General features: G+C 41.2%; 32 non-coding genes across 32 annotated transcripts; all 32 read left to right on the forward strand.

Annotated features, from left to right (window-relative positions):
* Positions 1-335: 335 nt before the first annotated feature.
* TRNAL-AAG (transfer RNA leucine (anticodon AAG)) lies at positions 336-417 on the forward strand. Its single transcript has one exon. It is a non-coding gene; the product is annotated as a tRNA-Leu (tRNA).
* Positions 418-902: 485 nt separating this feature from the next.
* Positions 903-984, forward strand: TRNAL-UAG (transfer RNA leucine (anticodon UAG)). The gene has a single exon. It is a non-coding gene; the product is annotated as a tRNA-Leu (tRNA).
* Positions 985-1,429: 445 nt separating this feature from the next.
* TRNAL-AAG (transfer RNA leucine (anticodon AAG)) lies at positions 1,430-1,511 on the forward strand. The gene has a single exon. It is a non-coding gene; the product is annotated as a tRNA-Leu (tRNA).
* A 485-nt stretch (positions 1,512-1,996) lies between these two features.
* Positions 1,997-2,078, forward strand: TRNAL-UAG (transfer RNA leucine (anticodon UAG)). The gene has a single exon. It is a non-coding gene; the product is annotated as a tRNA-Leu (tRNA).
* Positions 2,079-2,523: 445 nt separating this feature from the next.
* Positions 2,524-2,605, forward strand: TRNAL-AAG (transfer RNA leucine (anticodon AAG)). The gene has a single exon. It is a non-coding gene; the product is annotated as a tRNA-Leu (tRNA).
* A 485-nt stretch (positions 2,606-3,090) lies between these two features.
* Positions 3,091-3,172, forward strand: TRNAL-UAG (transfer RNA leucine (anticodon UAG)). The gene has a single exon. It is a non-coding gene; the product is annotated as a tRNA-Leu (tRNA).
* A 445-nt stretch (positions 3,173-3,617) lies between these two features.
* Positions 3,618-3,699, forward strand: TRNAL-AAG (transfer RNA leucine (anticodon AAG)). The gene has a single exon. It is a non-coding gene; the product is annotated as a tRNA-Leu (tRNA).
* Positions 3,700-4,184: 485 nt separating this feature from the next.
* On the forward strand, positions 4,185-4,266 carry TRNAL-UAG (transfer RNA leucine (anticodon UAG)). The gene has a single exon. It is a non-coding gene; the product is annotated as a tRNA-Leu (tRNA).
* A 445-nt stretch (positions 4,267-4,711) lies between these two features.
* Positions 4,712-4,793, forward strand: TRNAL-AAG (transfer RNA leucine (anticodon AAG)). Its single transcript has one exon. It is a non-coding gene; the product is annotated as a tRNA-Leu (tRNA).
* Positions 4,794-5,278: 485 nt separating this feature from the next.
* TRNAL-UAG (transfer RNA leucine (anticodon UAG)) lies at positions 5,279-5,360 on the forward strand. The gene has a single exon. It is a non-coding gene; the product is annotated as a tRNA-Leu (tRNA).
* A 445-nt stretch (positions 5,361-5,805) lies between these two features.
* TRNAL-AAG (transfer RNA leucine (anticodon AAG)) lies at positions 5,806-5,887 on the forward strand. Its single transcript has one exon. It is a non-coding gene; the product is annotated as a tRNA-Leu (tRNA).
* Positions 5,888-6,372: 485 nt separating this feature from the next.
* TRNAL-UAG (transfer RNA leucine (anticodon UAG)) lies at positions 6,373-6,454 on the forward strand. The gene has a single exon. It is a non-coding gene; the product is annotated as a tRNA-Leu (tRNA).
* A 445-nt stretch (positions 6,455-6,899) lies between these two features.
* Positions 6,900-6,981, forward strand: TRNAL-AAG (transfer RNA leucine (anticodon AAG)). The gene has a single exon. It is a non-coding gene; the product is annotated as a tRNA-Leu (tRNA).
* A 485-nt stretch (positions 6,982-7,466) lies between these two features.
* Positions 7,467-7,548, forward strand: TRNAL-UAG (transfer RNA leucine (anticodon UAG)). Its single transcript has one exon. It is a non-coding gene; the product is annotated as a tRNA-Leu (tRNA).
* A 445-nt stretch (positions 7,549-7,993) lies between these two features.
* On the forward strand, positions 7,994-8,075 carry TRNAL-AAG (transfer RNA leucine (anticodon AAG)). The gene has a single exon. It is a non-coding gene; the product is annotated as a tRNA-Leu (tRNA).
* Positions 8,076-8,560: 485 nt separating this feature from the next.
* Positions 8,561-8,642, forward strand: TRNAL-UAG (transfer RNA leucine (anticodon UAG)). Its single transcript has one exon. It is a non-coding gene; the product is annotated as a tRNA-Leu (tRNA).
* Positions 8,643-9,087: 445 nt separating this feature from the next.
* TRNAL-AAG (transfer RNA leucine (anticodon AAG)) lies at positions 9,088-9,169 on the forward strand. The gene has a single exon. It is a non-coding gene; the product is annotated as a tRNA-Leu (tRNA).
* A 485-nt stretch (positions 9,170-9,654) lies between these two features.
* TRNAL-UAG (transfer RNA leucine (anticodon UAG)) lies at positions 9,655-9,736 on the forward strand. The gene has a single exon. It is a non-coding gene; the product is annotated as a tRNA-Leu (tRNA).
* A 445-nt stretch (positions 9,737-10,181) lies between these two features.
* On the forward strand, positions 10,182-10,263 carry TRNAL-AAG (transfer RNA leucine (anticodon AAG)). Its single transcript has one exon. It is a non-coding gene; the product is annotated as a tRNA-Leu (tRNA).
* Positions 10,264-10,748: 485 nt separating this feature from the next.
* Positions 10,749-10,830, forward strand: TRNAL-UAG (transfer RNA leucine (anticodon UAG)). The gene has a single exon. It is a non-coding gene; the product is annotated as a tRNA-Leu (tRNA).
* A 445-nt stretch (positions 10,831-11,275) lies between these two features.
* Positions 11,276-11,357, forward strand: TRNAL-AAG (transfer RNA leucine (anticodon AAG)). The gene has a single exon. It is a non-coding gene; the product is annotated as a tRNA-Leu (tRNA).
* Positions 11,358-11,842: 485 nt separating this feature from the next.
* On the forward strand, positions 11,843-11,924 carry TRNAL-UAG (transfer RNA leucine (anticodon UAG)). The gene has a single exon. It is a non-coding gene; the product is annotated as a tRNA-Leu (tRNA).
* Positions 11,925-12,936: 1,012 nt separating this feature from the next.
* On the forward strand, positions 12,937-13,018 carry TRNAL-UAG (transfer RNA leucine (anticodon UAG)). Its single transcript has one exon. It is a non-coding gene; the product is annotated as a tRNA-Leu (tRNA).
* A 445-nt stretch (positions 13,019-13,463) lies between these two features.
* On the forward strand, positions 13,464-13,545 carry TRNAL-AAG (transfer RNA leucine (anticodon AAG)). Its single transcript has one exon. It is a non-coding gene; the product is annotated as a tRNA-Leu (tRNA).
* A 485-nt stretch (positions 13,546-14,030) lies between these two features.
* Positions 14,031-14,112, forward strand: TRNAL-UAG (transfer RNA leucine (anticodon UAG)). Its single transcript has one exon. It is a non-coding gene; the product is annotated as a tRNA-Leu (tRNA).
* A 445-nt stretch (positions 14,113-14,557) lies between these two features.
* Positions 14,558-14,639, forward strand: TRNAL-AAG (transfer RNA leucine (anticodon AAG)). The gene has a single exon. It is a non-coding gene; the product is annotated as a tRNA-Leu (tRNA).
* A 1,011-nt stretch (positions 14,640-15,650) lies between these two features.
* On the forward strand, positions 15,651-15,732 carry TRNAL-AAG (transfer RNA leucine (anticodon AAG)). The gene has a single exon. It is a non-coding gene; the product is annotated as a tRNA-Leu (tRNA).
* A 485-nt stretch (positions 15,733-16,217) lies between these two features.
* On the forward strand, positions 16,218-16,299 carry TRNAL-UAG (transfer RNA leucine (anticodon UAG)). Its single transcript has one exon. It is a non-coding gene; the product is annotated as a tRNA-Leu (tRNA).
* A 445-nt stretch (positions 16,300-16,744) lies between these two features.
* On the forward strand, positions 16,745-16,826 carry TRNAL-AAG (transfer RNA leucine (anticodon AAG)). The gene has a single exon. It is a non-coding gene; the product is annotated as a tRNA-Leu (tRNA).
* Positions 16,827-17,311: 485 nt separating this feature from the next.
* On the forward strand, positions 17,312-17,393 carry TRNAL-UAG (transfer RNA leucine (anticodon UAG)). The gene has a single exon. It is a non-coding gene; the product is annotated as a tRNA-Leu (tRNA).
* Positions 17,394-17,838: 445 nt separating this feature from the next.
* On the forward strand, positions 17,839-17,920 carry TRNAL-AAG (transfer RNA leucine (anticodon AAG)). The gene has a single exon. It is a non-coding gene; the product is annotated as a tRNA-Leu (tRNA).
* A 485-nt stretch (positions 17,921-18,405) lies between these two features.
* Positions 18,406-18,487, forward strand: TRNAL-UAG (transfer RNA leucine (anticodon UAG)). Its single transcript has one exon. It is a non-coding gene; the product is annotated as a tRNA-Leu (tRNA).
* Positions 18,488-19,142: the final 655 nt, after the last annotated feature.

Below are 19,142 nucleotides of genomic sequence, written 5' to 3' on the forward strand. Positions count from 1 at the left end.
CAGCAACATGGTTCGTGGGGTCTAGATGTGCTGGTTTAAGGTTGCAGTCTCTTTGGGTGTGTGGGTTTGAATCCCGCTGGTGCCACTCTTACTACCTCGGAGGTTTTCAAATTCTTATCTCATGTAGCGTAATGATTTGCTTACTTTTTACTGAGCTTATCCTTTAATCTTTTCATATGATACTTGTATATTTTGATGTTTAGGAAAAGACAATTCTCAGAATTATTGCTTTGTCTTTTTGGAGAGTGATATGCCCATTACCACACATACACTACTTTAAAATGAAATCAGCTATACTTGCCTTACTCCAAGGAAGTTGACACGGCTGTCATCCAGGTAGCATGGCCGAGCGGTCTAAGGCGCTGGATTAAGGCTCCAGTCTCTTTGGAGGCGTGGGTTCAAATCCCACTGCTGCCAGCTTTTGCAGTCAGGAAGTTCATGAAAAGTCGAATTTAATAGTAGATTGGGTTGTGCAAAGAACAATCTTGTGATGATGATCAAATTAGGTAAATCAGTGAGTTTTCAGAAATACCTGAACAGTTTTGCTATTTAATGGAGCAAGCATTTGCAGTGTCATGGTCGTGGAGTCTAGATGTGCTGGATTAAGGCTGCAGTCTCTTTGGGTGTGTGGGCTTGAATCCCTCTGCTGCCACCTCCACTACCTCTGAGGTTTTCAAATTCTTATCTCATGTAGCTTAATGATTTGCTTACTTTTAAATGAGCTTATCCTTTAATCTTTTCATATGATACTTGTACATTTTGATGTTTAGGAAAAGACAATTCTCAGAATTATTGCTTTGTCCTGTTGGAGAGAGATATGCCGGTTAGCACACATACACTACTTTAAAATAAAATCAGCTATACTTCCCTTACTCCAAGGACATTTTATCGCTTTTCACCCAGGTAGCATGGCCGAGCGGTCTAAGGCGCTGGATTTAGGCTCCAGTCTCTTTGGAGGCGTGGGTTCAAATCCCACTGCTGCCAGCTTTTAGTGTTGGGCAAAGAACAATCTTGTGACGATTAGCAAATTAGGTAAATCAGTGAGTTTTCAGAAATACCTGGACTGTGTCAGTATGGAATCGAGGAAGCATTTGCAGCAACATGGTTCGTGGGGTCTAGATGTGCTGGTTTAAGGTTGCAGTCTCTTTGGGTGTGTGGGTTTGAATCCCGCTGGTGCCACTCTTACTACCTCGGAGGTTTTCAAATTCTTATCTCATGTAGCGTAATGATTTGCTTACTTTTTACTGAGCTTATCCTTTAATCTTTTCATATGATACTTGTATATTTTGATGTTTAGGAAAAGACAATTCTCAGAATTATTGCTTTGTCTTTTTGGAGAGTGATATGCCCATTACCACACATACACTACTTTAAAATGAAATCAGCTATACTTGCCTTACTCCAAGGAAGTTGACACGGCTGTCATCCAGGTAGCATGGCCGAGCGGTCTAAGGCGCTGGATTAAGGCTCCAGTCTCTTTGGAGGCGTGGGTTCAAATCCCACTGCTGCCAGCTTTTGCAGTCAGGAAGTTCATGAAAAGTCGAATTTAATAGTAGATTGGGTTGTGCAAAGAACAATCTTGTGATGATGATCAAATTAGGTAAATCAGTGAGTTTTCAGAAATACCTGAACAGTTTTGCTATTTAATGGAGCAAGCATTTGCAGTGTCATGGTCGTGGAGTCTAGATGTGCTGGATTAAGGCTGCAGTCTCTTTGGGTGTGTGGGCTTGAATCCCTCTGCTGCCACCTCCACTACCTCTGAGGTTTTCAAATTCTTATCTCATGTAGCTTAATGATTTGCTTACTTTTAAATGAGCTTATCCTTTAATCTTTTCATATGATACTTGTACATTTTGATGTTTAGGAAAAGACAATTCTCAGAATTATTGCTTTGTCCTGTTGGAGAGAGATATGCCCGTTAGCACACATACACTACTTTAAAATAAAATCAGCTATACTTCCCTTACTCCAAGGACATTTTATCGCTTTTCACCCAGGTAGCATGGCCGAGCGGTCTAAGGCGCTGGATTTAGGCTCCAGTCTCTTTGGAGGCGTGGGTTCAAATCCCACTGCTGCCAGCTTTTAGTGTTGGGCAAAGAACAATCTTGTGACGATTAGCAAATTAGGTAAATCAGTGAGTTTTCAGAAATACCTTGACTGTGTCAGTATGGAATCGAGGAAGCATTTGCAGCAACATGGTTCGTGGGGTCTAGATGTGCTGGTTTAAGGTTGCAGTCTCTTTGGGTGTGTGGGTTTGAATCCCGCTGGTGCCACTCTTACTACCTCGGAGGTTTTCAAATTCTTATCTCATGTAGCGTAATGATTTGCTTACTTTTTACTGAGCTTATCCTTTAATCTTTTCATATGATACTTGTATATTTTGATGTTTAGGAAAAGACAATTCTCAGAATTATTGCTTTGTCTTTTTGGAGAGTGATATGCCCATTACCACACATACACTACTTTAAAATGAAATCAGCTATACTTGCCTTACTCCAAGGAAGTTGACACGGCTGTCATCCAGGTAGCATGGCCGAGCGGTCTAAGGCGCTGGATTAAGGCTCCAGTCTCTTTGGAGGCGTGGGTTCAAATCCCACTGCTGCCAGCTTTTGCAGTCAGGAAGTTCATGAAAAGTCGAATTTAATAGTAGATTGGGTTGTGCAAAGAACAATCTTGTGATGATGATCAAATTAGGTAAATCAGTGAGTTTTCAGAAATACCTGAACAGTTTTGCTATTTAATGGAGCAAGCATTTGCAGTGTCATGGTCGTGGAGTCTAGATGTGCTGGATTAAGGCTGCAGTCTCTTTGGGTGTGTGGGCTTGAATCCCTCTGCTGCCACCTCCACTACCTCTGAGGTTTTCAAATTCTTATCTCATGTAGCTTAATGATTTGCTTACTTTTAAATGAGCTTATCCTTTAATCTTTTCATATGATACTTGTACATTTTGATGTTTAGGAAAAGACAATTCTCAGAATTATTGCTTTGTCCTGTTGGAGAGAGATATGCCCGTTAGCACACATACACTACTTTAAAATAAAATCAGCTATACTTCCCTTACTCCAAGGACATTTTATCGCTTTTCACCCAGGTAGCATGGCCGAGCGGTCTAAGGCGCTGGATTTAGGCTCCAGTCTCTTTGGAGGCGTGGGTTCAAATCCCACTGCTGCCAGCTTTTAGTGTTGGGCAAAGAACAATCTTGTGACGATTAGCAAATTAGGTAAATCAGTGAGTTTTCAGAAATACCTTGACTGTGTCAGTATGGAATCGAGGAAGCATTTGCAGCAACATGGTTCGTGGGGTCTAGATGTGCTGGTTTAAGGTTGCAGTCTCTTTGGGTGTGTGGGTTTGAATCCCGCTGGTGCCACTCTTACTACCTCGGAGGTTTTCAAATTCTTATCTCATGTAGCGTAATGATTTGCTTACTTTTTACTGAGCTTATCCTTTAATCTTTTCATATGATACTTGTATATTTTGATGTTTAGGAAAAGACAATTCTCAGAATTATTGCTTTGTCTTTTTGGAGAGTGATATGCCCATTACCACACATACACTACTTTAAAATGAAATCAGCTATACTTGCCTTACTCCAAGGAAGTTGACACGGCTGTCATCCAGGTAGCATGGCCGAGCGGTCTAAGGCGCTGGATTAAGGCTCCAGTCTCTTTGGAGGCGTGGGTTCAAATCCCACTGCTGCCAGCTTTTGCAGTCAGGAAGTTCATGAAAAGTCGAATTTAATAGTAGATTGGGTTGTGCAAAGAACAATCTTGTGATGATGATCAAATTAGGTAAATCAGTGAGTTTTCAGAAATACCTGAACAGTTTTGCTATTTAATGGAGCAAGCATTTGCAGTGTCATGGTCGTGGAGTCTAGATGTGCTGGATTAAGGCTGCAGTCTCTTTGGGTGTGTGGGCTTGAATCCCTCTGCTGCCACCTCCACTACCTCTGAGGTTTTCAAATTCTTATCTCATGTAGCTTAATGATTTGCTTACTTTTAAATGAGCTTATCCTTTAATCTTTTCATATGATACTTGTACATTTTGATGTTTAGGAAAAGACAATTCTCAGAATTATTGCTTTGTCCTGTTGGAGAGAGATATGCCCGTTAGCACACATACACTACTTTAAAATAAAATCAGCTATACTTCCCTTACTCCAAGGACATTTTATCGCTTTTCACCCAGGTAGCATGGCCGAGCGGTCTAAGGCGCTGGATTTAGGCTCCAGTCTCTTTGGAGGCGTGGGTTCAAATCCCACTGCTGCCAGCTTTTAGTGTTGGGCAAAGAACAATCTTGTGACGATTAGCAAATTAGGTAAATCAGTGAGTTTTCAGAAATACCTTGACTGTGTCAGTATGGAATCGAGGAAGCATTTGCAGCAACATGGTTCGTGGGGTCTAGATGTGCTGGTTTAAGGTTGCAGTCTCTTTGGGTGTGTGGGTTTGAATCCCGCTGGTGCCACTCTTACTACCTCGGAGGTTTTCAAATTCTTATCTCATGTAGCGTAATGATTTGCTTACTTTTTACTGAGCTTATCCTTTAATCTTTTCATATGATACTTGTATATTTTGATGTTTAGGAAAAGACAATTCTCAGAATTATTGCTTTGTCTTTTTGGAGAGTGATATGCCCATTACCACACATACACTACTTTAAAATGAAATCAGCTATACTTGCCTTACTCCAAGGAAGTTGACACGGCTGTCATCCAGGTAGCATGGCCGAGCGGTCTAAGGCGCTGGATTAAGGCTCCAGTCTCTTTGGAGGCGTGGGTTCAAATCCCACTGCTGCCAGCTTTTGCAGTCAGGAAGTTCATGAAAAGTCGAATTTAATAGTAGATTGGGTTGTGCAAAGAACAATCTTGTGATGATGATCAAATTAGGTAAATCAGTGAGTTTTCAGAAATACCTGAACAGTTTTGCTATTTAATGGAGCAAGCATTTGCAGTGTCATGGTCGTGGAGTCTAGATGTGCTGGATTAAGGCTGCAGTCTCTTTGGGTGTGTGGGCTTGAATCCCTCTGCTGCCACCTCCACTACCTCTGAGGTTTTCAAATTCTTATCTCATGTAGCTTAATGATTTGCTTACTTTTAAATGAGCTTATCCTTTAATCTTTTCATATGATACTTGTACATTTTGATGTTTAGGAAAAGACAATTCTCAGAATTATTGCTTTGTCCTGTTGGAGAGAGATATGCCCGTTAGCACACATACACTACTTTAAAATAAAATCAGCTATACTTCCCTTACTCCAAGGACATTTTATCGCTTTTCACCCAGGTAGCATGGCCGAGCGGTCTAAGGCGCTGGATTTAGGCTCCAGTCTCTTTGGAGGCGTGGGTTCAAATCCCACTGCTGCCAGCTTTTAGTGTTGGGCAAAGAACAATCTTGTGACGATTAGCAAATTAGGTAAATCAGTGAGTTTTCAGAAATACCTTGACTGTGTCAGTATGGAATCGAGGAAGCATTTGCAGCAACATGGTTCGTGGGGTCTAGATGTGCTGGTTTAAGGTTGCAGTCTCTTTGGGTGTGTGGGTTTGAATCCCGCTGGTGCCACTCTTACTACCTCGGAGGTTTTCAAATTCTTATCTCATGTAGCGTAATGATTTGCTTACTTTTTACTGAGCTTATCCTTTAATCTTTTCATATGATACTTGTATATTTTGATGTTTAGGAAAAGACAATTCTCAGAATTATTGCTTTGTCTTTTTGGAGAGTGATATGCCCATTACCACACATACACTACTTTAAAATGAAATCAGCTATACTTGCCTTACTCCAAGGAAGTTGACACGGCTGTCATCCAGGTAGCATGGCCGAGCGGTCTAAGGCGCTGGATTAAGGCTCCAGTCTCTTTGGAGGCGTGGGTTCAAATCCCACTGCTGCCAGCTTTTGCAGTCAGGAAGTTCATGAAAAGTCGAATTTAATAGTAGATTGGGTTGTGCAAAGAACAATCTTGTGATGATGATCAAATTAGGTAAATCAGTGAGTTTTCAGAAATACCTGAACAGTTTTGCTATTTAATGGAGCAAGCATTTGCAGTGTCATGGTCGTGGAGTCTAGATGTGCTGGATTAAGGCTGCAGTCTCTTTGGGTGTGTGGGCTTGAATCCCTCTGCTGCCACCTCCACTACCTCTGAGGTTTTCAAATTCTTATCTCATGTAGCTTAATGATTTGCTTACTTTTAAATGAGCTTATCCTTTAATCTTTTCATATGATACTTGTACATTTTGATGTTTAGGAAAAGACAATTCTCAGAATTATTGCTTTGTCCTGTTGGAGAGAGATATGCCCGTTAGCACACATACACTACTTTAAAATAAAATCAGCTATACTTCCCTTACTCCAAGGACATTTTATCGCTTTTCACCCAGGTAGCATGGCCGAGCGGTCTAAGGCGCTGGATTTAGGCTCCAGTCTCTTTGGAGGCGTGGGTTCAAATCCCACTGCTGCCAGCTTTTAGTGTTGGGCAAAGAACAATCTTGTGACGATTAGCAAATTAGGTAAATCAGTGAGTTTTCAGAAATACCTTGACTGTGTCAGTATGGAATCGAGGAAGCATTTGCAGCAACATGGTTCGTGGGGTCTAGATGTGCTGGTTTAAGGTTGCAGTCTCTTTGGGTGTGTGGGTTTGAATCCCGCTGGTGCCACTCTTACTACCTCGGAGGTTTTCAAATTCTTATCTCATGTAGCGTAATGATTTGCTTACTTTTTACTGAGCTTATCCTTTAATCTTTTCATATGATACTTGTATATTTTGATGTTTAGGAAAAGACAATTCTCAGAATTATTGCTTTGTCTTTTTGGAGAGTGATATGCCCATTACCACACATACACTACTTTAAAATGAAATCAGCTATACTTGCCTTACTCCAAGGAAGTTGACACGGCTGTCATCCAGGTAGCATGGCCGAGCGGTCTAAGGCGCTGGATTAAGGCTCCAGTCTCTTTGGAGGCGTGGGTTCAAATCCCACTGCTGCCAGCTTTTGCAGTCAGGAAGTTCATGAAAAGTCGAATTTAATAGTAGATTGGGTTGTGCAAAGAACAATCTTGTGATGATGATCAAATTAGGTAAATCAGTGAGTTTTCAGAAATACCTGAACAGTTTTGCTATTTAATGGAGCAAGCATTTGCAGTGTCATGGTCGTGGAGTCTAGATGTGCTGGATTAAGGCTGCAGTCTCTTTGGGTGTGTGGGCTTGAATCCCTCTGCTGCCACCTCCACTACCTCTGAGGTTTTCAAATTCTTATCTCATGTAGCTTAATGATTTGCTTACTTTTAAATGAGCTTATCCTTTAATCTTTTCATATGATACTTGTACATTTTGATGTTTAGGAAAAGACAATTCTCAGAATTATTGCTTTGTCCTGTTGGAGAGAGATATGCCCGTTAGCACACATACACTACTTTAAAATAAAATCAGCTATACTTCCCTTACTCCAAGGACATTTTATCGCTTTTCACCCAGGTAGCATGGCCGAGCGGTCTAAGGCGCTGGATTTAGGCTCCAGTCTCTTTGGAGGCGTGGGTTCAAATCCCACTGCTGCCAGCTTTTAGTGTTGGGCAAAGAACAATCTTGTGACGATTAGCAAATTAGGTAAATCAGTGAGTTTTCAGAAATACCTTGACTGTGTCAGTATGGAATCGAGGAAGCATTTGCAGCAACATGGTTCGTGGGGTCTAGATGTGCTGGTTTAAGGTTGCAGTCTCTTTGGGTGTGTGGGTTTGAATCCCGCTGGTGCCACTCTTACTACCTCGGAGGTTTTCAAATTCTTATCTCATGTAGCGTAATGATTTGCTTACTTTTTACTGAGCTTATCCTTTAATCTTTTCATATGATACTTGTATATTTTGATGTTTAGGAAAAGACAATTCTCAGAATTATTGCTTTGTCTTTTTGGAGAGTGATATGCCCATTACCACACATACACTACTTTAAAATGAAATCAGCTATACTTGCCTTACTCCAAGGAAGTTGACACGGCTGTCATCCAGGTAGCATGGCCGAGCGGTCTAAGGCGCTGGATTAAGGCTCCAGTCTCTTTGGAGGCGTGGGTTCAAATCCCACTGCTGCCAGCTTTTGCAGTCAGGAAGTTCATGAAAAGTCGAATTTAATAGTAGATTGGGTTGTGCAAAGAACAATCTTGTGATGATGATCAAATTAGGTAAATCAGTGAGTTTTCAGAAATACCTGAACAGTTTTGCTATTTAATGGAGCAAGCATTTGCAGTGTCATGGTCGTGGAGTCTAGATGTGCTGGATTAAGGCTGCAGTCTCTTTGGGTGTGTGGGCTTGAATCCCTCTGCTGCCACCTCCACTACCTCTGAGGTTTTCAAATTCTTATCTCATGTAGCTTAATGATTTGCTTACTTTTAAATGAGCTTATCCTTTAATCTTTTCATATGATACTTGTACATTTTGATGTTTAGGAAAAGACAATTCTCAGAATTATTGCTTTGTCCTGTTGGAGAGAGATATGCCCGTTAGCACACATACACTACTTTAAAATAAAATCAGCTATACTTCCCTTACTCCAAGGACATTTTATCGCTTTTCACCCAGGTAGCATGGCCGAGCGGTCTAAGGCGCTGGATTTAGGCTCCAGTCTCTTTGGAGGCGTGGGTTCAAATCCCACTGCTGCCAGCTTTTAGTGTTGGGCAAAGAACAATCTTGTGACGATTAGCAAATTAGGTAAATCAGTGAGTTTTCAGAAATACCTTGACTGTGTCAGTATGGAATCGAGGAAGCATTTGCAGCAACATGGTTCGTGGGGTCTAGATGTGCTGGTTTAAGGTTGCAGTCTCTTTGGGTGTGTGGGTTTGAATCCCGCTGGTGCCACTCTTACTACCTCGGAGGTTTTCAAATTCTTATCTCATGTAGCGTAATGATTTGCTTACTTTTTACTGAGCTTATCCTTTAATCTTTTCATATGATACTTGTATATTTTGATGTTTAGGAAAAGACAATTCTCAGAATTATTGCTTTGTCTTTTTGGAGAGTGATATGCCCATTACCACACATACACTACTTTAAAATGAAATCAGCTATACTTGCCTTACTCCAAGGAAGTTGACACGGCTGTCATCCAGGTAGCATGGCCGAGCGGTCTAAGGCGCTGGATTAAGGCTCCAGTCTCTTTGGAGGCGTGGGTTCAAATCCCACTGCTGCCAGCTTTTGCAGTCAGGAAGTTCATGAAAAGTCGAATTTAATAGTAGATTGGGTTGTGCAAAGAACAATCTTGTGATGATGATCAAATTAGGTAAATCAGTGAGTTTTCAGAAATACCTGAACAGTTTTGCTATTTAATGGAGCAAGCATTTGCAGTGTCATGGTCGTGGAGTCTAGATGTGCTGGATTAAGGCTGCAGTCTCTTTGGGTGTGTGGGCTTGAATCCCTCTGCTGCCACCTCCACTACCTCTGAGGTTTTCAAATTCTTATCTCATGTAGCTTAATGATTTGCTTACTTTTAAATGAGCTTATCCTTTAATCTTTTCATATGATACTTGTACATTTTGATGTTTAGGAAAAGACAATTCTCAGAATTATTGCTTTGTCCTGTTGGAGAGAGATATGCCCGTTAGCACACATACACTACTTTAAAATAAAATCAGCTATACTTCCCTTACTCCAAGGACATTTTATCGCTTTTCACCCAGGTAGCATGGCCGAGCGGTCTAAGGCGCTGGATTTAGGCTCCAGTCTCTTTGGAGGCGTGGGTTCAAATCCCACTGCTGCCAGCTTTTAGTGTTGGGCAAAGAACAATCTTGTGACGATTAGCAAATTAGGTAAATCAGTGAGTTTTCAGAAATACCTTGACTGTGTCAGTATGGAATCGAGGAAGCATTTGCAGCAACATGGTTCGTGGGGTCTAGATGTGCTGGTTTAAGGTTGCAGTCTCTTTGGGTGTGTGGGTTTGAATCCCGCTGGTGCCACTCTTACTACCTCGGAGGTTTTCAAATTCTTATCTCATGTAGCGTAATGATTTGCTTACTTTTTACTGAGCTTATCCTTTAATCTTTTCATATGATACTTGTATATTTTGATGTTTAGGAAAAGACAATTCTCAGAATTATTGCTTTGTCTTTTTGGAGAGTGATATGCCCATTACCACACATACACTACTTTAAAATGAAATCAGCTATACTTGCCTTACTCCAAGGAAGTTGACACGGCTGTCATCCAGGTAGCATGGCCGAGCGGTCTAAGGCGCTGGATTAAGGCTCCAGTCTCTTTGGAGGCGTGGGTTCAAATCCCACTGCTGCCAGCTTTTGCAGTCAGGAAGTTCATGAAAAGTCGAATTTAATAGTAGATTGGGTTGTGCAAAGAACAATCTTGTGATGATGATCAAATTAGGTAAATCAGTGAGTTTTCAGAAATACCTGAACAGTTTTGCTATTTAATGGAGCAAGCATTTGCAGTGTCATGGTCGTGGAGTCTAGATGTGCTGGATTAAGGCTGCAGTCTCTTTGGGTGTGTGGGCTTGAATCCCTCTGCTGCCACCTCCACTACCTCTGAGGTTTTCAAATTCTTATCTCATGTAGCTTAATGATTTGCTTACTTTTAAATGAGCTTATCCTTTAATCTTTTCATATGATACTTGTACATTTTGATGTTTAGGAAAAGACAATTCTCAGAATTATTGCTTTGTCCTGTTGGAGAGAGATATGCCCGTTAGCACACATACACTACTTTAAAATAAAATCAGCTATACTTCCCTTACTCCAAGGACATTTTATCGCTTTTCACCCAGGTAGCATGGCCGAGCGGTCTAAGGCGCTGGATTTAGGCTCCAGTCTCTTTGGAGGCGTGGGTTCAAATCCCACTGCTGCCAGCTTTTAGTGTTGGGCAAAGAACAATCTTGTGACGATTAGCAAATTAGGTAAATCAGTGAGTTTTCAGAAATACCTTGACTGTGTCAGTATGGAATCGAGGAAGCATTTGCAGCAACATGGTTCGTGGGGTCTAGATGTGCTGGTTTAAGGTTGCAGTCTCTTTGGGTGTGTGGGTTTGAATCCCGCTGGTGCCACTCTTACTACCTCGGAGGTTTTCAAATTCTTATCTCATGTAGCGTAATGATTTGCTTACTTTTTACTGAGCTTATCCTTTAATCTTTTCATATGATACTTGTATATTTTGATGTTTAGGAAAAGACAATTCTCAGAATTATTGCTTTGTCTTTTTGGAGAGTGATATGCCCATTACCACACATACACTACTTTAAAATGAAATCAGCTATACTTGCCTTACTCCAAGGAAGTTGACACGGCTGTCATCCAGGTAGCATGGCCGAGCGGTCTAAGGCGCTGGATTAAGGCTCCAGTCTCTTTGGAGGCGTGGGTTCAAATCCCACTGCTGCCAGCTTTTGCAGTCAGGAAGTTCATGAAAAGTCGAATTTAATAGTAGATTGGGTTGTGCAAAGAACAATCTTGTGATGATGATCAAATTAGGTAAATCAGTGAGTTTTCAGAAATACCTGAACAGTTTTGCTATTTAATGGAGCAAGCATTTGCAGTGTCATGGTCGTGGAGTCTAGATGTGCTGGATTAAGGCTGCAGTCTCTTTGGGTGTGTGGGCTTGAATCCCTCTGCTGCCACCTCCACTACCTCTGAGGTTTTCAAATTCTTATCTCATGTAGCTTAATGATTTGCTTACTTTTAAATGAGCTTATCCTTTAATCTTTTCATATGATACTTGTACATTTTGATGTTTAGGAAAAGACAATTCTCAGAATTATTGCTTTGTCCTGTTGGAGAGAGATATGCCCGTTAGCACACATACACTACTTTAAAATAAAATCAGCTATACTTCCCTTACTCCAAGGACATTTTATCGCTTTTCACCCAGGTAGCATGGCCGAGCGGTCTAAGGCGCTGGATTTAGGCTCCAGTCTCTTTGGAGGCGTGGGTTCAAATCCCACTGCTGCCAGCTTTTAGTGTTGGGCAAAGAACAATCTTGTGACGATTAGCAAATTAGGTAAATCAGTGAGTTTTCAGAAATACCTTGACTGTGTCAGTATGGAATCGAGGAAGCATTTGCAGCAACATGGTTCATGGGGTCTAGATGTGCTGGTTTAAGGTTGCAGTCTCTTTGGGTGTGTGGGTTTGAATCCCGCTGGTGCCACTCTTACTACCTCGGAGGTTTTCAAATTCTTATCTCATGTAGCGTAATGATTTGCTTACTTTTTACTGAGCTTATCCTTTAATCTTTTCATATGATACTTGTATATTTTGATGTTTAGGAAAAGACAATTCTCAGAATTATTGCTTTGTCTTTTTGGAGAGTGATATGCCCATTACCACACATACACTACTTTAAAATGAAATCAGCTATACTTGCCTTACTCCAAGGAAGTTGACACGGCTGTCATCCAGGTAGCATGGCCGAGCGGTCTAAGGCGCTGGATTAAGGCTCCAGTCTCTTAGGAGGCGTGGGTTCAAATCCCACTGCTGCCAGCTTTTGCAGTCAGGAAGTTCATGAAAAGTCGAATTTAATAGTAGATTGGGTTGTGCAAAGAACAATCTTGTGATGATGATCAAATTAGGTAAATCAGTGAGTTTTCAGAAATACCTGAACAGTTTTGCTATTTAATGGAGCAAGCATTTGCAGTGTCATGGTCGTGGAGTCTAGATGTGCTGGATTAAGGCTGCAGTCTCTTTGGGTGTGTGGGCTTGAATCCCTCTGCTGCCACCTCCACTACCTCTGAGGTTTTCAAATTCTTATCTCATGTAGCTTAATGATTTGCTTACTTTTAAATGAGCTTATCCTTTAATCTTTTCATATGATACTTGTACATTTTGATGTTTAGGAAAAGACAATTCTCAGAATTATTGCTTTGTCCTGTTGGAGAGAGATATGCCCGTTAGCACACATACACTACTTTAAAATAAAATCAGCTATACTTCCCTTACTCCAAGGACATTTTATCGCTTTTCACCCAGGTAGCATGGCCGAGCGGTCTAAGGCGCTGGATTTAGGCTCCAGTCTCTTTGGAGGCGTGGGTTCAAATCCCACTGCTGCCAGCTTTTAGTGTTGGGCAAAGAACAATCTTGTGACGATTAGCAAATTAGGTAAATCAGTGAGTTTTCAGAAATACCTTGACTGTGTCAGTATGGAATCGAGGAAGCATTTGCAGCAACATGGTTCGTGGGGTCTAGATGTGCTGGTTTAAGGTTGCAGTCTCTTTGGGTGTGTGGGTTTGAATCCCGCTGGTGCCACTCTTACTACCTCGGAGGTTTTCAAATTCTTATCTCATGTAGCGTAATGATTTGCTTACTTTTTACTGAGCTTATCCTTTAATCTTTTCATATGATACTTGTATATTTTGATGTTTAGGAAAAGACAATTCTCAGAATTATTGCTTTGTCTTTTTGGAGAGTGATATGCCCATTACCACACATACACTACTTTAAAATGAAATCAGCTATACTTGCCTTACTCCAAGGAAGTTGACACGGCTGTCATCCAGGTAGCATGGCCGAGCGGTCTAAGGCGCTGGATTAAGGCTCCAGTCTCTTTGGAGGCGTGGGTTCAAATCCCACTGCTGCCAGCTTTTGCAGTCAGGAAGTTCATGAAAAGTCGAATTTAATAGTAGATTGGGTTGTGCAAAGAACAATCTTGTGATGATGATCAAATTAGGTAAATCAGTGAGTTTTCAGAAATACCTGAACAGTTTTGCTATTTAATGGAGCAAGCATTTGCAGTGTCATGGTCGTGGAGTCTAGATGTGCTGGATTAAGGCTGCAGTCTCTTTGGGTGTGTGGGCTTGAATCCCTCTGCTGCCACCTCCACTACCTCTGAGGTTTTCAAATTCTTATCTCATGTAGCTTAATGATTTGCTTACTTTTAAATGAGCTTATCCTTTAATCTTTTCATATGATACTTGTACATTTTGATGTTTAGGAAAAGACAATTCTCAGAATTATTGCTTTGTCCTGTTGGAGAGAGATATGCCCGTTAGCACACATACACTACTTTAAAATAAAATCAGCTATACTTCCCTTACTCCAAGGACATTTTATCGCTTTTCACCCAGGTAGCATGGCCGAGCGGTCTAAGGCGCTGGATTTAGGCTCCAGTCTCTTTGGAGGCGTGGGTTCAAATCCCACTGCTGCCAGCTTTTAGTGTTGGGCAAAGAACAATCTTGTGACGATTAGCAAATTAGGTAAATCAGTGAGTTTTCAGAAATACCTTGACTGTGTCAGTATGGAATCGAGGAAGCATTTGCAGCAACATGGTTCGTGGGGTCTAGATGTGCTGGTTTAAGGTTGCAGTCTCTTTGGGTGTGTGGGTTTGAATCCCGCTGGTGCCACTCTTACTACCTCGGAGGTTTTCAAATTCTTATCTCATGTAGCGTAATGATTTGCTTACTTTTTACTGAGCTTATCCTTTAATCTTTTCATATGATACTTGTATATTTTGATGTTTAGGAAAAGACAATTCTCAGAATTATTGCTTTGTCTTTTTGGAGAGTGATATGCCCATTACCACACATACACTACTTTAAAATGAAATCAGCTATACTTGCCTTACTCCAAGGAAGTTGACACGGCTGTCATCCAGGTAGCATGGCCGAGCGGTCTAAGGCGCTGGATTAAGGCTCCAGTCTCTTTGGAGGCGTGGGTTCAAATCCCACTGCTGCCAGCTTTTGCAGTCAGGAAGTTCATGAAAAGTCGAATTTAATAGTAGATTGGGTTGTGCAAAGAACAATCTTGTGATGATGATCAAATTAGGTAAATCAGTGAGTTTTCAGAAATACCTGAACAGTTTTGCTATTTAATGGAGCAAGCATTTGCAGTGTCATGGTCGTGGAGTCTAGATGTGCTGGATTAAGGCTGCAGTCTCTTTGGGTGTGTGGGCTTGAATCCCTCTGCTGCCACCTCCACTACCTCTGAGGTTTTCAAATTCTTATCTCATGTAGCTTAATGATTTGCTTACTTTTAAATGAGCTTATCCTTTAATCTTTTCATATGATACTTGTACATTTTGATGTTTAGGAAAAGACAATTCTCAGAATTATTGCTTTGTCCTGTTGGAGAGAGATATGCCCGTTAGCACACATACACTACTTTAAAATAAAATCAGCTATACTTCCCTTACTCCAAGGACATTTTATCGCTTTTCACCCAGGTAGCATGGCTGAGCGGTCTAAGGCGCTGGATTTAGGCTCCAGTCTCTTTGGAGGCGTGGGTTCAAATCCCACTGCTGCCAGCTTTTAGTGTTGGGCAAAGAACAATCTGTGACGATTAGCAAATTAGGTAAATCAGTGAGTTTTCAGAAATACCTTGACTGTGTCAGTATGGAATCGAGGAAGCATTTGCAGCAACATGGTTCGTGGGGTCTAGATGTGCTGGTTTAAGGTTGCAGTCTCTTTGGGTGTGTGGGTTTGAATCCCGCTGGTGCCACTCTTACTACCTCGGAGGTTTTCAAATTCTTATCTCATGTAGCGTAATGATTTGCTTACTTTTTACTGAGCTTATCCTTTAATCTTTTCATATGATACTTGTATATTTTGATGTTTAGGAAAAGACAATTCTCAGAATTATTGCTTTGTCTTTTTGGAGAGTGATATGCCCATTACCACACATACACTACTTTAAAATGAAATCAGCTATACTTGCCTTACTCCAAGGACGTTGACACGGCTGTCATCCAGGTAGCATGGCCGAGCGGTCTAAGGCGCTGGATTAAGGCTCCAGTCTCTTTGGAGGCGTGGGTTCAAATCCCACTGCTGCCAGCTTTTGCAGTCAGGAAGTTCATGAAAAGTCGAATTTAATAGTAGATTGGGTTGTGCAAAGAACAATCTTGTGATGATGATCAAATTAGGTAAATCAGTGAGTTTTCAGAAATACCTGAACAGTTTTGCTATTTAATGGAGCAAGCATTTGCAGTGTCATGGTCGTGGAGTCTAGATGTGCTGGATTAAGGCTGCAGTCTCTTTGGGTGTGTGGGCTTGAATCCCTCTGCTGCCACCTCCACTACCTCTGAGGTTTTCAAATTCTTATCTCATGTAGCTTAATGATTTGCTTACTTTTAAATGAGCTTATCCTTTAATCTTTTCATATGATACTTGTACATTTTGATGTTTAGGAAAAGACAATTCTCAGAATTATTGCTTTGTCCTGTTGGAGAGAGATATGCCCGTTAGCACACATACACTACTTTAAAATAAAATCAGCTATACTTCCCTTACTCCAAGGACATTTTATCGCTTTTCACCCAGGTAGCATGGCCGAGCGGTCTAAGGCGCTGGATTTAGGCTCCAGTCTCTTTGGAGGCGTGGGTTCAAATCCCACTGCTGCCAGCTTTTAGTGTTGGGCAAAGAACAATCTTGTGACGATTAGCAAATTAGGTAAATCAGTGAGTTTTCAGAAATACCTTGACTGTGTCAGTATGGAATCGAGGAAGCATTTGCAGCAACATGGTTCGTGGGGTCTAGATGTGCTGGTTTAAGGTTGCAGTCTCTTTGGGTGTGTGGGTTTGAATCCCGCTGGTGCCACTCTTACTACCTCGGAGGTTTTCAAATTCTTATCTCATGTAGCGTAATGATTTGCTTACTTTTTACTGAGCTTATCCTTTAATCTTTTCATATGATACTTGTATATTTTGATGTTTAGGAAAAGACAATTCTCAGAATTATTGCTTTGTCTTTTTGGAGAGTGATATGCCCATTACCACACATACACTACTTTAAAATGAAATCAGCTATACTTGCCTTACTCCAAGGAAGTTGACACGGCTGTCATCCAGGTAGCATGGCCGAGCGGTCTAAGGCGCTGGATTAAGGCTCCAGTCTCTTTGGAGGCGTGGGTTCAAATCCCACTGCTGCCAGCTTTTGCAGTCAGGAAGTTCATGAAAAGTCGAATTTAATAGTAGATTGGGTTGTGCAAAGAACAATCTTGTGATGATGATCAAATTAGGTAAATCAGTGAGTTTTCAGAAATACCTGAACAGTTTTGCTATTTAATGGAGCAAGCATTTGCAGTGTCATGGTCGTGGAGTCTAGATGTGCTGGATTAAGGCTGCAGTCTCTTTGGGTGTGTGGGCTTGAATCCCTCTGCTGCCACCTCCACTACCTCTGAGGTTTTCAAATTCTTATCTCATGTAGCTTAATGATTTGCTTACTTTTAAATGAGCTTATCCTTTAATCTTTTCATATGATACTTGTACATTTTGATGTTTAGGAAAAGACAATTCTCAGAATTATTGCTTTGTCCTGTTGGAGAGAGATATGCCCGTTAGCACACATACACTACTTTAAAATAAAATCAGCTATACTTCCCTTACTCCAAGGACATTTTATCGCTTTTCACCCAGGTAGCATGGCCGAGCGGTCTAAGGCGCTGGATTTAGGCTCCAGTCTCTTTGGAGGCGTGGGTTCAAATCCCACTGCTGCCAGCTTTTAGTGTTGGGCAAAGAACAATCTTGTGACGATTAGCAAATTAGGTAAATCAGTGAGTTTTCAGAAATACCTTGACTGTGTCAGTATGGAATCGAGGAAGCATTTGCAGCAACATGGTTCGTGGGGTCTAGATGTGCTGGTTTAAGGTTGCAGTCTCTTTGGGTGTGTGGGTTTGAATCCCGCTGGTGCCACTCTTACTACCTCGGAGGTTTTCAAATTCTTATCTCATGTAGCGTAATGATTTGCTTACTTTTTACTGAGCTTATCCTTTAATCTTTTCATATGATACTTGTATATTTTGATGTTTAGGAAAAGACAATTCTCAGAATTATTGCTTTGTCTTTTTGGAGAGTGATATGCCCATTACCACACATACACTACTTTAAAATGAAATCAGCTATACTTGCCTTACTCCAAGGAAGTTGACACGGCTGTCATCCAGGTAGCATGGCCGAGCGGTCTAAGGCGCTGGATTAAGGCTCCAGTCTCTTTGGAGGCGTGGGTTCAAATCCCACTGCTGCCAGCTTTTGCAGTCAGGAAGTTCATGAAAAGTCGAATTTAATAGTAGATTGGGTTGTGCAAAGAACAATCTTGTGATGATGATCAAATTAGGTAAATCAGTGAGTTTTCAGAAATACCTGAACAGTTTTGCTATTTAATGGAGCAAGCATTTGCAGTGTCATGGTCGTGGAGTCTAGATGTGCTGGATTAAGGCTGCAGTCTCTTTGGGTGTGTGGGCTTGAATCCCTCTGCTGCCACCTCCACTACCTCTGAGGTTTTCAAATTCTTATCTCATGTAGCTTAATGATTTGCTTACTTTTAAATGAGCTTATCCTTTAATCTTTTCATATGATACTTGTACATTTTGATGTTTAGGAAAAGACAATTCTCAGAATTATTGCTTTGTCCTGTTGGAGAGAGATATGCCCGTTAGCACACATACACTACTTTAAAATAAAATCAGCTATACTTCCCTTACTCCAAGGACATTTTATCGCTTTTCACCCAGGTAGCATGGCCGAGCGGTCTAAGGCGCTGGATTTAGGCTCCAGTCTCTTTGGAGGCGTGGGTTCAAATCCCACTGCTGCCAGCTTTTAGTGTTGGGCAAAGAACAATCTTGTGACGATTAGCAAATTAGGTAAATCAGTGAGTTTTCAGAAATACCTTGACTGTGTCAGTATGGAATCGAGGAAGCATTTGCAGCAACATGGTTCGTGGGGTCTAGATGTGCTGGTTTAAGGTTGCAGTCTCTTTGGGTGTGTGGGTTTGAATCCCGCTGGTGCCACTCTTACTACCTCGGAGGTTTTCAAATTCTTATCTCATGTAGCGTAATGATTTGCTTACTTTTTACTGAGCTTATCCTTTAATCTTTTCATATGATACTTGTATATTTTGATGTTTAGGAAAAGACAATTCTCAGAATTATTGCTTTGTCTTTTTGGAGAGTGATATGCCCATTACCACACATACACTACTTTAAAATGAAATCAGCTATACTTGCCTTACTCCAAGGAAGTTGACACGGCTGTCATCCAGGTAGCATGGCCGAGCGGTCTAAGGCGCTGGATTAAGGCTCCAGTCTCTTTGGAGGCGTGGGTTCAAATCCCAATGCTGCCAGCTTTTGCAGTCAGGAAGTTCATGAAAAGTCGAATTTAATAGTAGATTGGGTTGTGCAAAGAACAATCTTGTGATGATGATCAAATTAGGTAAATCAGTGAGTTTTCAGAAATACCTGAACAGTTTTG

This window comes from Anomaloglossus baeobatrachus, chromosome 5 (assembly GCF_048569485.1).
Source record: "Anomaloglossus baeobatrachus isolate aAnoBae1 chromosome 5, aAnoBae1.hap1, whole genome shotgun sequence".
Lineage (NCBI taxonomy): Eukaryota > Metazoa > Chordata > Amphibia > Anura > Aromobatidae > Anomaloglossus > Anomaloglossus baeobatrachus.